At 45.6% G+C, this 15,678-nt stretch overlaps 1 protein-coding gene across 2 annotated transcripts in view; it reads left to right on the top strand.

Annotated features, from left to right (window-relative positions):
- Positions 1-318: 318 nt before the first annotated feature.
- Positions 319-15,678, top strand: part of JAK1 (Janus kinase 1) — a 161,886-nt gene continuing 146,526 nt past the window's right edge. Inside the window, exon 1 of one of the 2 annotated variants that reach the window (XM_036756434.1) lies at positions 319-917. The gene's annotated coding sequence lies outside the window, so the exon portion shown is untranslated. The remainder of the gene's footprint in view (positions 918-15,678) is intronic. The other variant, XM_036756435.1, reaches the window with a different exon arrangement.

Below are 15,678 nucleotides of genomic sequence, written 5' to 3' on the forward strand. Positions count from 1 at the left end.
TATGAAAGAAGAAAAAAAAAAAGGCCAAAGGTCTCAGTTTCTTCTTTTCCTTGTCAGTTCCCCAGAGAACAGGAGCGTCCCCGAGGCAATGCCTTTCTCCCTGTGTGCAGGGCTCCTACCTGAGCATCCCCGCCTTGGGAGTCCTGGATGGATAAATCTGCTGCCCACTCACTCCTCACCCCGAAATCGCACGGTGAATTCGCGTGGAGGGTGCGGAAGGGCAGGGGAGGGCAGAGGAGGGGAGGGAAGGAGGTGGCAGCTGTGCCCAAGCCCTGCCCGTCTGTCTCCCCACCCCCACCTTCATCTCGCTTCCAGGCTAGAGCTGTCATTCGAGTGATGTCAGCTGGACGGAGGGCGGGCTCTGGCGGCCTTTCCACTCCCTTCTCAGGGCGATTGCCACAACCACCGCCTCAGCCCCAGCCCCAGCCCCAGCTGACCGGAGGTGAGAAGGGGGCGAGGTGTCAAGACTAGCTGCCGGACCGCCCTGGACCGCCCAGAGGCTCTGAAGGCCGAGTCAAGCGGCTGCGGCTGCGGCGGCAATTGCGCCTCCCCAAAACCGAGAAGGGACGAGGAGAGGCGGAGCCGAAGCGGGCAGAGGAGGCGGGGCTGGACTGCCGAAGCAACCCAGGTCGCTGCCCCAAAGTTGAATCGAGCCGAGCCGCGCCAAGCTGAACAAGCTGGCTGGCTGAGCTGCCGGCGGTACGCTTGTTCCTCCCGCAGTGTAGCGCCCCCGGTCTTGCCTGCGTCCTGCGCCCAGACCGCCGCGCCCTCGGCCTGTACCGCTCTGCCCCATGAGGGCTGGCAGCGCGGGCCTGGCCGCCTAGCGAGCCGAGCCGAACTGGGCCCGGGGGCCCGGGGGCCCGGCTGCTGCCTGTCGGTCTGCCTCCCAGTCGAGTTCGGAGCAGCACGCGGAAGTGGTGAGTGCCAAGGCGGGGGAGGTGGCGGCAGGGGTCTGCCAGATGGGGCAGGAAATGGGGGGCTGCAGGATGCGGCGGGGAGAGGGGGGGGTAACGTTCTCACAGCTGCTCTCTCCACTCCCCTACTGACGGGGGAGGGCGGCTGGGCGCTCCCCAGGGCTACTCAAGGGCTGGCGACAGCAGCGGGCGGGATCGGGGATTTCCAGTTTTGGAGCGCAGGGCAGTCAGCGCTGCCCCGGGGGTCCCCAGCTGGGATCGACTGATAGCGGCACATCTAAGGTTAAGGCCCCTCTATCTTTAGCCCCCTCACCCCCCGCTCTGTGTGGTTCAATTAAAATACAAAGTTTTCTTAAACAAGATCGGAACGCGCCGTCTGACATCCTGTTTATGTGGGCCAAGTACATCCTGCGTGCGGCCCCTAGAGTGGGGCGGGGTGGGGGGGGGGGCGTTGGGCTTCTGGGGTTGCGGGAGGTGGAGGACACTTCTCTCGGAGACTTCTCTCTATTCTGGGCTCCAAACTGGATCCCGCGGAGGTCCAGGTAGGAGCAGTATCTTGGTGGGAATGAGGCGGGGGAGTGTGAGATTTTTTTCCTCCTCCCTCTTACAAGCTATCACCAAATCTTTGCTCTCCAAGTCCCCGAGAACTCCCAGAGGGCAGGGGTGCCGGGGCACTGACTAATAGGGGCTCAGACATGTTTCCCCCCCTCCTTCTCGGTGCCCAAGGAAGAAGTGCCACGCTGACCCACCCCTCCCCCACCCCATTCGGGGGCCTGAGACTCCTCAGTTTAGGAGGGATGCCGAAAGGTGAGGAGGGGGGACCCCAAGAGAGTACCTCAGATTATCCCCGATTTCACCTTTAAGGGAGAAAGAGATTGAAACCAAGCCTCTGGATCACTCATCTTTTTACCCCCTTCCTGTGCTAGGGCCAGGGGCACAGACAAACAAGTCAGACCAAGAAACGTCAGGGCTAGAAAGAACGGCCCCGCGATGAGTCGAGATAAGAACGAGGAGTCTCTCTCCTGCTCCCCTCCCCCCGCAAGATCTGATAGATAGATGTGGGCTGTCTGCGTGTGTGTTGTTTTCATATTTGTCCAGAAGCTTCCAGGGAGATGAGAGAATATGGTTTCTTAGGATCAGGTGTTTGCAGCCAGCCCTTGAGGAGGCAGACTTTCTGCCTGACGTCCTGGGTTGTCAGGAGAACAGACTAGGAGGTGCTTCATTGAGGGGTCCCTGGACACGGTGGAAATCCTGCTTGTCTGCCATCTTCGGGCTCTGGACGAGTCAGGAGAGGCGCAATTAAAAGGGGTGTTTCAAATAAAAGAAGACAACGAGCCTCACTGGCTATTCGGTACTGCCGAAGTTTACGGTCTCAGAAAGCTTGTAAAAGCCCTGGTCTCTAAGCGCGGGCCTCTAACGCGTAGACAGGCCGAACTTGACTGAGCTCTGGATCTCTTCTGCTGCCTGGGGCCGCGAGAGTAGTAGGAACCGAAGTCTGCTACATTTGTATCCTGTGGAAGGATACATTCAGAGCAGAGTGAGGGTAGGGCTGGGATGTGCGGGGGGGGGGGGGGGGGGGGGGGGGAGGCGCTTGCTTTTTTCTTATCTTTGAGGTTGAAAATGATCGGCTTTTGGTGTAGGTTGTCTCCACAGATCTATCGGTTTGGTTAAAGCCTCGAGGCCTCATTGAGTCCCTGTTGTGTGTCTGCCTTTGGTTTTCAGGGATCTTTGGCTCGCTAGATGGTGGTGAGAGGGGCGGCTGCATTGATGAATTCAAGGGCTCCGGAAAACTTTCACACCAATTCCTCTGCCTTATACTTTGTGGTGAGGGAGAATGGTAGCAGGAGTTGTACCACCCCGTGGTACCAGACGTGGATGGTAGCAACCGCCAAACGTGACACACCCCTGGTATCATCCATGCAGAGAATATTCTTTGTGTGATTTCAGGAAAACACCTTGTGGGCTCGCATGATCTTTTGTGCACAAACGAAAAACGTTTGCCCAAACCCTTCCGTGGAGTGTTATCTTGGGATGAATTAGAGAAAGCAGGTCAGAGTCTGGATAATGTTGAAGAGAGTTCTTAAAAATTATCCCCTCCCCTCCCCCATCCCAATGCATACACAGAAGTGTGAAACAAATGTCATACACAACTCCCCTCCCATTTAAACATCCTATGGAGTGCTCAACTTGCAGTCAGGAAGGTCTGGGTTCAAATTCTGTCATTTAACTACTCTACTTCACTCGTGTGTACATTTACAAATATATATTAAATTTGTATAAAGTTGGACTAGATTTCTGCTGTGGACCTCTGAAATTCTCTGATTCTGTTTAAACTAGGGGGCAGGAAGCACTAATACTTGGGGGGAATGGCAAAGACCCTGCAAGGAGGGTACTTGAGCTAGGCTTTGGAAGGGAACAAAGATTTACAGGAGGATATGTGGAGGGCCTGGGGGAAAGCCTGTGTGGACAAAGGTATGGAGGCAGGAGGTGTACTAGGAAAATGTTTGAGATTTGAAGCATATAGCATTCCAGTCTGGCATCTTGGCCTCTTTGGGGCTGGGTGGTCTTGGACTAATCATATCATCCCTTTTGAACTTCAGATTACTTTGCATTATAGAAGTTTTTTTTTATAATCAAATGTCTTGAAAGGGCTATTATGTATGTTAGCCAGTGACTGCCTTTGCTGAAAGGATCGGGGATCTCTTGAGAAGGTCAAGGCAGAAAATATTCCCTCTGGAAAGGCAATTTAAAATGTTCCAAACTAGAATTAATCTCCATTTTGCAATCATGCAGATGGTGTTAATATCATAGAATCCTGGAGCTTGAGTGGGAAGTGACTTTAGAAATCATCTCATTCAATCCTCTCATTTTACCTGACAGGAAACTAGTAGCTAAAGAGTCCGAGTGATTTGTCCAAGATCACACATGTAGTAAGTGGCAGAACCAGGATTTGAACCCAGATCTGTTTAGCCTTTGCAACAACACTAGATTTGGACCCCAAGGCTCAATTGTGCTCAAGATAACTAACTAAGCAGGGCAATCAGGGAAGGCTTCATGTAGAAGAGGTCAAATTTGAGATAGATGTTAAAAGATGAGTGGACAAAGAGGGAAAGAGAAGGGAATCCAGGTATGCAAAGCAAAAAGACCAAGAAAAGTGTTCAAAGGGCCTGTGGGGGCAGTGGAAGGACCAATAGTAGACCAGTTTAGTAGGAGCATAGAGTACATGTTTGGGTAGTTTGTCTGAAAATGATCTGAGTGTCTTAGTGGATTGTAAATGCAATATTGGTGAACAGTATGACATAGTAGCCAAAAAAAAGCCAACATGCTCTTGGGTTGCATTAAGAGGGTGCAGAACTTCCAGGAATGAAGAGCTTTAGTCCCACTGTGCTCTGCCCTGGAGTATCTGGAGTATTGTGGGCAGCTCTGGGAGTCGCATTTTAGGAAAGACAGTGATAAACTAGGGAATGTTCAGAAGAGGCAGACAGGACAGGTAGGGCAGGACAGGTAGGCTTGTAGGTAGGTAGATAGGATGATGGGCTGAGAAAGCATTTATTTGGTGCTTACTATGAGCCAGGTACTTGTTAAAGCTCTCAGGAACTGGACATGTTGAACATGAAGAAGAGTGTTCTTAGTCAGGATCTGAGAGCTGTCTGCAAGTCTTCGGAGGACTCTTGTAGGTGAGAGAGAGGATGAATGGTCAGACTAGTTCAGTTCTGCATTAGAGGGAAGAATGAGGAGCAGTGAAGGTTGAGGCTTGACATCAGGAAACACTTCCTAACCAGAAGAGCTGTCCCAAAGTAGAATGGGCTGTCGTGTGTGTGTGTGTGTGTGTGTGTGTGTGTGTGTGTGTGTGTGTGTGTGTGTGTGTGTGAAGTAAGCACCTACTATGTGCCAGGCACTTTGCTAAGTGGTGAGGATACAAAGAAGGCAAAAGGCAGTTTCGGCTCTCACACTTGAATGGGGGAGAAAATGTGCAAACAATTGTCTGTGAGGTTATAGGGCGAAGAGGCAATAATCAGAGGGAAGGCACTAAGATGTAGAGGAGTTGGGAAAGGCTTCTTGTACATGCTGTAATTTAAGCTGGGAGAAAGGCAGGGAAACCAGAGGTGGAGATACGGAGGGAGAGTGTTCCAGGTGTGGGGCAGAGCCAGTGAAAATACCCACTGTCTGGAGGTGGGGGGTCTTGTTCAAGGAACAGCTAGAAGGCCAGGGTGACTGGATTGCAGAGTAAGTGTGTGTGTGTGGGGGGCGGGATATATAAGGAGTAAGAAGACTGCAAAGGAGGGAGGGGCTAAGTTGGTAAAGGGTTAGGAAGGACTTTGAATGCCATAGTTATTGATTATTGCTTTTATTATCAAAAATATCACGACAGTAGCTAGTACTATATATAATAATAATAATAATTATAGCTAACATTTGTATAGCTCTTTAAGGTTGGCAAAACATGTTTACATATGTTATCTTATTTACAACAACCCTAGGAGATAAGGGCTATTCTTCTCCCCATTTTACAGATGAGGAACCTGAGGCAGAAAAAAGTTAAATGACTTGCCCAAGGTAATACAATCAAAATGTACCCAAGGTAGGCTTTAAATTGAAGTCTTTTTGACTCCAGGTCCAATGCCCTGCCCATTGACCTACCTAGCTGCCTAACAGATCCCCCCTCACTGAGAATTTTCAAGCAAAGGTTGGATGACCCCTTGTTAGATGCACCAAAATGTGCATTATCCTTCAGGTGCCAGTTGCCAGCCCCTTCCCTGTCTCTTACTTTCAATCCACTCTGGGTCTCCCTTGTAAATTTTGATTTATATATGTTGTGGTCTATTAGATTGTAAACTTCTTGAAGACAGAAGTTGTTTTTGCTTTTTCATTATATCCCTGATGCTTAGCACTTTACCTGTCCCATGGTAAATGAGAGATGCTTGTAGATCAATTGATTGAAGTTTGGGTCAGAAGAGATGGCCTCGGGGCAGCTAGGTGGCGCAGTGAGTAGAGCACTGGCCCTGGAGTCAGGAGGACCTGAGTTCAAATTCGACCTGAGGCACTTTGATACATGTACTAGCTGTGTGACCTTAGGAAAGTCATTTAACCCCAATTGCCCTGCCCCGCCCCAAAACAAAACAAGAAGAGATGGCCTCTGAGGTCCCTCCAGCTCTGAATCCTGGGATTCTATGTGGAGGTAACTCCTCTGAACAAATCATGGAAAGGGGAGGTGGCAATGGATTGCAGAAGGGCTTGAATGTTAGACCAAGGAGTTTGGTCTTTAGTACAAATGCTAATACTTTTCAATTCGGTATGTCAGAATCATGGCACTTCAGAAGATCTCCAAGTGCTTTGCACACATTTATCTGAAGTGACCCCAACAAGGACTCTCAGTGCCTAGGCTAGGAGTTGTGTTTCCTGCCTTTCACTTCTCTGATTTGACCAGAAGATCTTTTTGCTGTCTTTATTCAATGCACACACCAATAACACTATCCTGCGCTAAGGGGGTCGTCATGTGATTATGACATGATTTATTCTCTCAGATGGAAATATGCTGCCAAAGAGGTTTTTTTCTGGCCCAAAGAGTTATCTTAAGTCATTTAGAAACCAGTGGCTAAACTGGATGCTTTGGAGGCATCATGGAATTTTAGAGTTGGAGGGGGCCTTCGAGATGGTCTAGTCTAATATGCCAATTTTACATATGAGGAAAGTAAGGCACAGAGAAATGAAGTCGTTCACCTCTAAGATGACATAAGTGGTTCATAAGATCAAACATTTCAGTTTGGAAGCACCTTCAAAGTCCTCTAGGCCAATCCCCCCCATTTTTCATTTGAAGAAACTGAGACCCAGAGAAATTAAGTGACTTCCCAATATCACACAAGTAGTCAGTAGCCGAATCCAGATCTTCTGGCTCCAAATCCTGCATATTTTCTGTTACGATAATGGAGCTGGGGCAAGGACCCAGATCTCTTGATTTTCAACCTGCTCGACTCATTCAAAAATCACACTTTTGGTGCCATAAGAATTTTGGTGGCTTCAGGATCCAGAAGCCACTTCACTTTTGCTTTGTGCCTCTACCTGGTGCTTCTGTTCCAGAGCCCATAATTGGGCCAGGATCGAGCATGGTCTCTTACTGGGCTGCTGCCTCCACTTCCACTTATTATTCAGTCATATAGATCTAGGGTCACCTAGTTCAACTCCCCAATTTTACAGATGAGGAACCTGAGGCCCAGAAAGGAGGAAAGGTCAGCTGCCTACACAGGTAGGCAGCAGAGACAGCATTTGACTCCAGAGTTCTCTGCCTTATGAGACATTAAGTTCTTTCTTTGTGCTGGGCACTGTGCTAAGCTTTGTCTCTGGAGATTCCTTATCTTAGAGCACTAGCCTGGGGATCTGGAGCCACCCTTCCACCCCACCTCCACCTTCCTTTTGACTTCCAGTGATACTGTTCTCTGCCCTGTCTTCCTCTTTCTCTGAGCTCTCCACACTATGGTGCTCCTCAATGATCTCCTCTCCTGGCTTACCTCCTGCCCCCCACTTCATTCTCTTTCTTTCACCCATGTTTTGTGTTTTGGCTGGCCTGCCTGACACAGGATTTCCTGGCCCATCTATGCCCAGGGTGGCTCCTTGCATCACCTCTGATCCCCTACTGAATCTCTCTGCTTCGGAAGCTGTCCTCCCTTTAGCCCTGCCTCACTCTTTGGCAGAGCTGACAGCTGTGGTCCAGGGTCTGTGAATTCTTGCGACACCTTTGGCAGGACTCAATTACTGAGTCAGGGTATGCCCTATGTCAGGATGTTGAACCACTGATGCATGAGTGGATCCTTCCTGGAGGAAGAGTGCAGATCTACATGTTTTCACCAACTTGATAGATAATAAGAATGTTGATGTTAAGAAAAGGCTGTGTGTGGCACAGTGGGTAGAGAGGCAGCCTTGGAGGTGGTTAGACCTGCCTTCAAGTCTTCCTTCTAATCTAACACATATTGGCTGTGTGAGCCTGGACAAGTCTCTCAACTGTGCCCCAAGCAACTCCTTAAGACTCCAAACTGCCCATCCGCATTGGTAGGGGGAGTTTGCTATACCAATGAAATCACGTCTTATATTTAAAAAAGGGCAATGATAAATGTCTTGGTCGATGTTTTATAAAATGCTTTCCTTACCTTTTTTTCATCTTTACAACAGTTCTGAGGTAGGTAGTGGGACAGAGGGTATCATTATCTTACAAATAAAGAAACTGAGGCAGAGAGTCTATGCAAGCTGTTCAAGGTCACACAACAAGTAGGGAGCTCAGTTAGTCTTTTAACTCAGTTGTCTTGGTCCTAGCTTCAGTGTTCATTCTGCTCCGCTGCAGTTACATTACCTGCCAGGTATCCATAGAGAGGACCATATTAGAAACTTTTCCCTCTCCCAGTACTAGGCCAGGGCCATAAAGGTACCAGTTAATTCAATTCAGTCAGATTCCGAGGCAGCTAGCTGTCAATAGAGCATCTTAAAAGCATTGGAATGCCAGTTTGAAGATCTGAGTTCTCATTCTACCTTTGTACTAATGAGCTGTGTGATCTTGGGAAAGTCATTGTACTTCTCTGATACTGAATTATCTAACCTTAACTATTTCACAAGATGGTTCTGAAGATCAATGAGCAGGCATTTGAAGAAAACATACTGTAGTCATTTATTTTCTAAATTTTCAAGTATTTATTTTTCTATAACCGCCATATCTCAATGCCTTGTGTCATATAAGTACAACCAAAGAAAACAGATTCCCATAGTATTCTTAAGGTGTGTGACCTTGCTTTAAAATTATTTGAATAAGCGCTTCAGGATAATTGATTTCCTTTGTTGTTGTTTGGTTGTTTTTCAATCACATTCAACTCTTCATGACCTCATTTGGGATTTTCTTGGCAAATATCTTGGGATGGTTTGCCATTTCCTTCTATAGCTCATTTTATAGTTGAGGAAACTGAGACAAAAAGGCTTGAGTGACTTGCCCAGAGTCACACAGCTAGTATATGCCTGGGGCTGGATTGGAACTCAGGAACATGAGTCTTCTTGACTCCAGACTTGGTGGTCTCTGCTCTATAGTGCCACCTAGCTGCCCTTTTCTTTGTAATCCTATATATTTTATTTTATGCATTTAAAATCATTGTTCTGAGAATGAGTGAGGTTTCACTTGACTGCCAAAGGGTAGTGACATTAACAAGGCTGAGAGTCCCTGAAATAGAGCTTAGAGAGAAGTTTGATGATGATGTCCCTTGTCCCATGTCCCAAAAAGATGATAATGTCCCATGTTTATAATCATTGGCTCTAGGTTTCAGATCTAGAAGGAACCTCAGAAGCAGCTCTGTCCAACCACCTTAGGAGGACAAGAGAGGCCAAGATACTTTTCCAGGGTTACGTTGCCAGTAAGTGACAGAGCATTCCAACTTAAGTCATGTTTACTATGACATACTGGCAGCTGGGTGTTGGGAGGGGTGGAAGAAGGGAAGGAAATGTTCTCCAAACAAGGGGGGAAGTGGCTGAATTCAGTTCTTGTTGAACTTCAGTGATTCACTTTTAGGTTAGTAGTTTTTCTTCCATATTTTTTGTTTCCTCGTATTAAAACCTAATTTTACGTGTTTGATCCTTTGCCCTAATCCCTTCCTTCCTTTTCAGTAAGTCAACGATCAAGCATGTGAGGGGCGGCACTTAGGGGAAAAGTGGAAAAGACTATGCTAAGCCTTCTAGTCTGGAGGGAAAAAAGCTGCATTTCAGTTGGTGGCTCCCCCTCCATTCATTCCTCATCAGATTAATCAGAAATTTGTGCTGAGAGGAGGATGTAAGAGAAAAAGGAATGAGATGGCTGATCATAGAGCTGGGAGCAACCTCAGAGTTCATTTAGCTAGACACCCTCACCGCCTAGGTGTAGATGAGGAAACAGGCCATGGGTGCCAGTACTTGCCAAAAGTCACATGGCCATTCACCAAGGTACCAGAGGCATAAGGTTTTTTGAAGAAACAGAGAAAATGAAAAGGCCCAGATATTCTTTCTTCTCTTCTTCCTTCCCTTACTTTCTGATTTTCTGACCTTTAGGGTCTTTTTTAGTTCCATACATCTATGATCCTATAGTCCTATTTCTTCCTTTTTTCTCCCTTCCTTCCTTTCTCCCTTTTTCTCTTTCTTTTTTCTCCCTCTCCTCTCCTATTTCTTCCTTCCTGCCTCTCTCCTTCCTTCTTTCCTTCTTCCTTCCTTTTCTTCCTTCCTTCCTTCCTTCATCCCTCCCTCTCTCCTTCCTTCCCTCCTTCCTTCCTTCCTTCCTTCCTTCCTTCCTTCCTTCCTTCCTTCCTTCCTTCCTTCCTTTCCTTTCTTCCTTCCTTCCTTCCCCCCCCCCCCGCCTCTCTCTCTCTCTCTCTCTCTCTCTCTGTTTCTCTCTCTCTCCCTCTCCCACCCCCACCCCTCACCAAGCTAAAGTGGAATTAACCAAGGAGAGGTATAAGAACTGCATTTCCTTTAATTTTAGAGGCCTGAACCTCACCTCCAAACCCAATTCTCACTGAACCTGTCACTCTTTTCTCCTTGCTTCTTCTAAGGCAGTTTTCTCAACCAGGTGTGGCACTCATCACTTCCTGTCATGAAAAAACAACTAGGTGGGATGGGAGTTTAGACAGCTGCCACGGTGAACAGCCCTGTTTCAGGAGTAGGAGACAATGCCTCCCTGACTGTACTCTTGATCTGTTATCAAATAGAGTCTCCGGGTCTCTTGGCCTCTTGGCTTCTTGGGCATTTTCACACTGTAAGAAAACATAAAATCTGACATTGCCCTTCCCTTGGTACCCATACAGTTTTTACATTTTATAAATCACTGCTATATCTATAAATATATGTGTGTGTATGTGTATGTATATATATATACATATATATATATCTAATATGCATATATATGCAGGAAGAGAGAGAGAGAAGAGACAGAGACAGAGAGACAGAGACAGAAAGAGAGCTACAAAGAGAGAGAGAGACAGAGAGAGAGAGGCAGAGAGAGAGAGAGGCAGAAAGAGAGAGAGAGGAGAGAGGAGAGAGAGAAAGAGGTAGCTAAATACATGATCTTTTCCTCCTTCATAAAATGATGAATTAAGAACCTAAGCTAGAAACTAAAGCCATGGCCTTGGAGGAAGCTCATTTATTGGGTAAGGGAGGATCTGTCCTTTGTTCCAACTGTGTTTAAAGTGTCTTTGCACAGTAAAGACTCCTTCAGTTCTTTATAAAGCATGTCAGGTTGCATCAGTCCACATGGAAAACTGGAATTCATTGGCTTTTCCGCTAGCCTTTCTAAGTAGAGAGATTATATAAACACAAGTAAGTAATCAGAGGTTGACTTTGCAGACTGCTTCCTAATGTCTTTCACAATGTCTCTGTCAGAGTTGAGGAGTATTCATTCTCTGATGTTTGTTTGTTATTTATTTTGGCCAAATCTATGATTTCATCAGTCTGGGGAAACTCTCTGCATTGCTTTTGGGTACCTCACTTAAAAAGTCGTGTTTTTTTTTTTTGGTGAGGCAATTGGGGTCAAGTGACCTGCTTAGGGACACATAGCTAGTAAGTGTTAATTGTCTGAGGCTGGATTTGAACTCAGGTCCTCCTGACTCCAGGGCCCATGCTCTATCCACTGTGTAACATATTAGAGTCTTAAAGGTGACTGGGGCACTGAGAGGTTGTGCCTTGCCCAGGGTCATGCAGCTAGTATGCATCAAAGGCAGGATTTGAACCCATGTTTTTTTTTTTTGATGCCAAGGCCAGCTCTTTCCTACTTCACTTTGCTGACTTAGAATTCATTGAAAAATGGAGGCAGAAGGAAGACTTGGAAGTTTTTGAAAAGGGCTAGTTTTCGTGGCAGACTAATAGGAATGAAAAACTTTAACCTTCATGCCTCCCCATTCCCTCACCCCATGTAGTGATAGTTTCACAGGCAGGACAGCGGGCTGAGCACTGGGCCTGGAGTCAGGAAGACCTGAATTCAAATCCCAGCCTACTTAGTAGCAGTGTGATCCTGAACAAGTGACTTAACTCTGTTTGCCTCGGTTTCCTCATCTGTAAAAATGATGTGGAGAAGGAAATGGCAAACTTCTCTGGTATCTTTGCCAAAGAAACTCCAAATGGGGTCAAGAAGAAATGTATACAATTGTACCAGAAGAAGGTCATAGGAATACACTCCTAAAGAATCCAGTAATACCTACCTGACCACCTCAACCACCTGGAACATGCCGAAAAACTCCAAACTAAGTTGTTTTTTTAAAATTCTTCTGAGGAGAAAAAAGAAATATAAAAGTTAATACCATTAAGTGCATGCACTTCACTTATAGGAGATCTCCCTTTGGCCCTTGATAAATGTTCATTTACTCTCATTTTAAATATAATTTAAAATATATTTGTAACTTTTGTTTTTATAATGGCTTTATTTCTTGAATATATTGCTTCTTCTCCCTTACCCCAGGGGCATATTTTATAACAAAGAACTGAACAGAAAGATTTACAAAAAAGCAATTTGACAAAATCAAAATGTCAGCCAAGCCTGGCTGTATAGGCAATGTCACTCAACCCATGGCCTCCCACCTCTACAGAGAATGGGAAGAGGGACCTTTGCTATCTCTTCTTTGGGGCAGGCTTAGTCATTATGGCTTCATAGCACTCAATTGCAATGATTTTGTTGTCATGTTGTCATTTACAAGCTTGTACTCACTGTTTTTATTCTTTTCCTATTTCTGCTTACTTCACTCTGAGTCAGTTCACAAGTCATCCCAGGCTTCTCTGCACCCTTCCTAGTCTTCATTTCCTACAGTGCAGCAGTAGCATAGCATATTGTATTCATGTGCCACAAAGTGCTTAGTCCTTCCTCAATTGGTGGGTGAAGATTCACTTTCAGCCACACCTAGATCTTTTGTAATGTTAATTAACTGCTTTTTCTCCATTTTTAAACTGTGAAGGTTCACATATTGCATTTTGCTTAAGCAGTGGTTTATACCTGTAATAAGTCACTCAGGGTTCTTTGTTGTTTACTGTCCCACCTCCCCCAGGCCCCATCTTATCGTAAGTATGTCCTTAATTCTTTTCTAGGTGATATTTACACTGAGCACTTGGGGTACGGGAGCATTTCTGCTTCAGAGACAACACTTGGAAAATCATTAGCTTCCAGCTGCTGGTCTGGCTCCCATCTCATTTTCTTAAGAGGTGCTTAATGACAGCTTTTCTTTCTCTTCTCAACCCACAAGGAGCAATGCTAAAATCTACCACATTTGGATGAATTCAAGGAAGGAGATCTCAGAGCCTTGGTCTCCTCATGTCACAATGGGGGGGGATACCTGTCACACTTACTCCTGAGGACTGTTATGAGCCCCACATGAGGGAATTTATACAGAACATTGCTCTGTACATTTTAGTTCTTAGCAGCAGTGGTGAAAAATTTAAGTTAGATAAATGCCCTGAAGCAAGGACTGTTTTTGCTTTTGTCCTTATCCCCTGTGATTAGCACACAAGAAACACTTAATAAATGCCTATAGGGTGAATTCTAGAATTTAAGCCAAGGTTTGGTGGGTAGAGGAGTATCAGGGTTCAGTGCCTGCTTCTGACACATACTGGCTGGGTGACTTTGAAAAAGTCACCTAACTTCTTAAGTGATCATGGGAAATCCTCTAAGAGTCTAAGGTGCCAAATGGTTGTTAATGAACAAATAAAGTACAACTATGTGTCCAGTACTGAGAACACAAATAGAAAAACAAGACAGTTACTGCTTTCAGAGCTCACATTCAAATAGGGAAGACAACACATCTGGTAGATTTCAGGTGCAAGTCAGATGGAAAGCTCCCATGGTCCTTAGGGTGCAGCATCAAAGCAGATGTTAATGCTTCTTTAATGTCATTTCTACTTGCAAAATCATATTCATTTCTGATGTTAAACCATTTTATAGGCCCAAGGACTTTGGTGGCAAGAACTTTCTGTTCTGAGTTGTCAAGAGCTGTGGCTGCAGGAATTTCCTCATGGAGAGCTCCAGGCAATGATAAAATCATTGCTCTGGACAAAAAGAAAAAAAAAACTAGAATGTTTCATGAAGAAATAAAGATCTGCTGTCTTATGAGCTATGGTGACAGCTCCCCAAGGATGGCTTTGGTTGGAGTGAGATAATGAGTGATTGGTAATTAGCACAATGGTCTATCTTGGTGATGCTGAGGTACTTAAGGGAACAGGAATAGGAGGCCCATTAAATGGCTTAACCATCTGGCCTGCAATATTGTCTGCCCAGCTAATTTCCTGCCAAGTTTCTTGTTTAAATTATTATACATTTCCAATTAGTAGGAACTAAAATAATCTATTTAATCAAGCAAAAAAATTATAAGAATAAATTTGCTGAACCTTTGTCTAAGGAGGATGACAGGCACAAAGATTTTGTTGGAAACCCCCTTCTCTCCCCCCACTACCCCCAACTACAAATTCCTTCTAGGGATTAATTTATACAATAACAGACTTCATGAATGCCCTTGCTCTCATGTTTGGTTTTTAATTTTCTGATTGACCTTGCTGAGATACAGCCAACTCTGTAACTGGGAAAGTTGAATAAGTCCTTTCTTTTAGTTCTCTTGTTTGGAAAATGTGTATAATTCCCAGTTTGGTGGCAGCTTCGGTTGTTCTGAATGCAGGGTTTGACCCAGATTCTGTTTCATAGGGAAGAGGGGGCATTTTCATTTTTTGGTGTGGGGAGGGATAGAATAGGAGTAAATTAGTGCAATATAATCTTATATAGCTTTCAGGCTCATTGGATGGCTTTGAGTCATAACCCTACAGTCTCTAGATGGACCTGAAATTAGCAATAGAGTATTACCAATTAGCAATGGAGCAATGAAGAGATGTATGGTGGGAGTGGGCAGGCACTAGCATATAAAAAGTGAGGAACAAGTAAGAATGGGATTAAAGGACACCATCAAAGAGTTGTATGTAGAAGAGAAGATACGGTGGTCAAGGAGAAAACTGAGGGATGCCCTGGTTGTTTCACTGATGCCTTTTTGTCCAGGAAGGTCTCCAGCACATTGGGTTGACTCCTTGTGGTGAACTCAGAAGAGAATGAATATGGATAAGGGTCATCCAGGATAGGCAGCCATTTACGGGCAATGATCTGTGTCTTGGAGGGACCTCTGGAACTGGAGTTTGAGCTTTAAGTGTTTGACCTTTAGTAAGTGCCTGACAAAATAAAGGACAAAAAATTGGAAGAGGTACAAGTCCATTCAGGCTCCTCCTTCAAACTAAATTAAAACAGCCTTTCCTTTAGCCCTGCCATAACCTTGGGCTGCTGTTTGTTCCCTCTTTCCCTTTACAAATGACCAATTTGTGCCTAGTCTACCCAGCCTGAATCTTCTTCCTTCTCACTGACTTATTGCTTAGCTTTTTCTAACCTAGCTCTTTAGTCCTTTTATTCAAATCTCTTCTCAAAAGTCACCAGTGATATTCCCACTGCATCCTGGGCCATATCCAGTCATCCTGATCTCTATCTTGCTACTGGACCTAGATGGGTCCAAAGGAGAAAGTGAGGCTGGTGACTTCATACAGCCCTCCCTCACTTAAATCTAATCCACTTGCATGTCATGGCATTATCTCCCTGATGTCATGGCCTTTTTTGAGAATGAAGGAAAACAACCACCTCTGTGAGTAGTTGTAGGAGCTGCCCACTGGGGACCCAACTGGAACTGGCAAGTTGGGCAAAACAGCTCTTTCTTTCTTTCTTTATTTCCTTCTTTCCTTCCTTCCTTCCTTTTTCTTTCTTTCC

This window comes from Trichosurus vulpecula, chromosome 4 (genome assembly GCF_011100635.1).
Source record: "Trichosurus vulpecula isolate mTriVul1 chromosome 4, mTriVul1.pri, whole genome shotgun sequence".
Lineage (NCBI taxonomy): Eukaryota > Metazoa > Chordata > Mammalia > Diprotodontia > Phalangeridae > Trichosurus > Trichosurus vulpecula.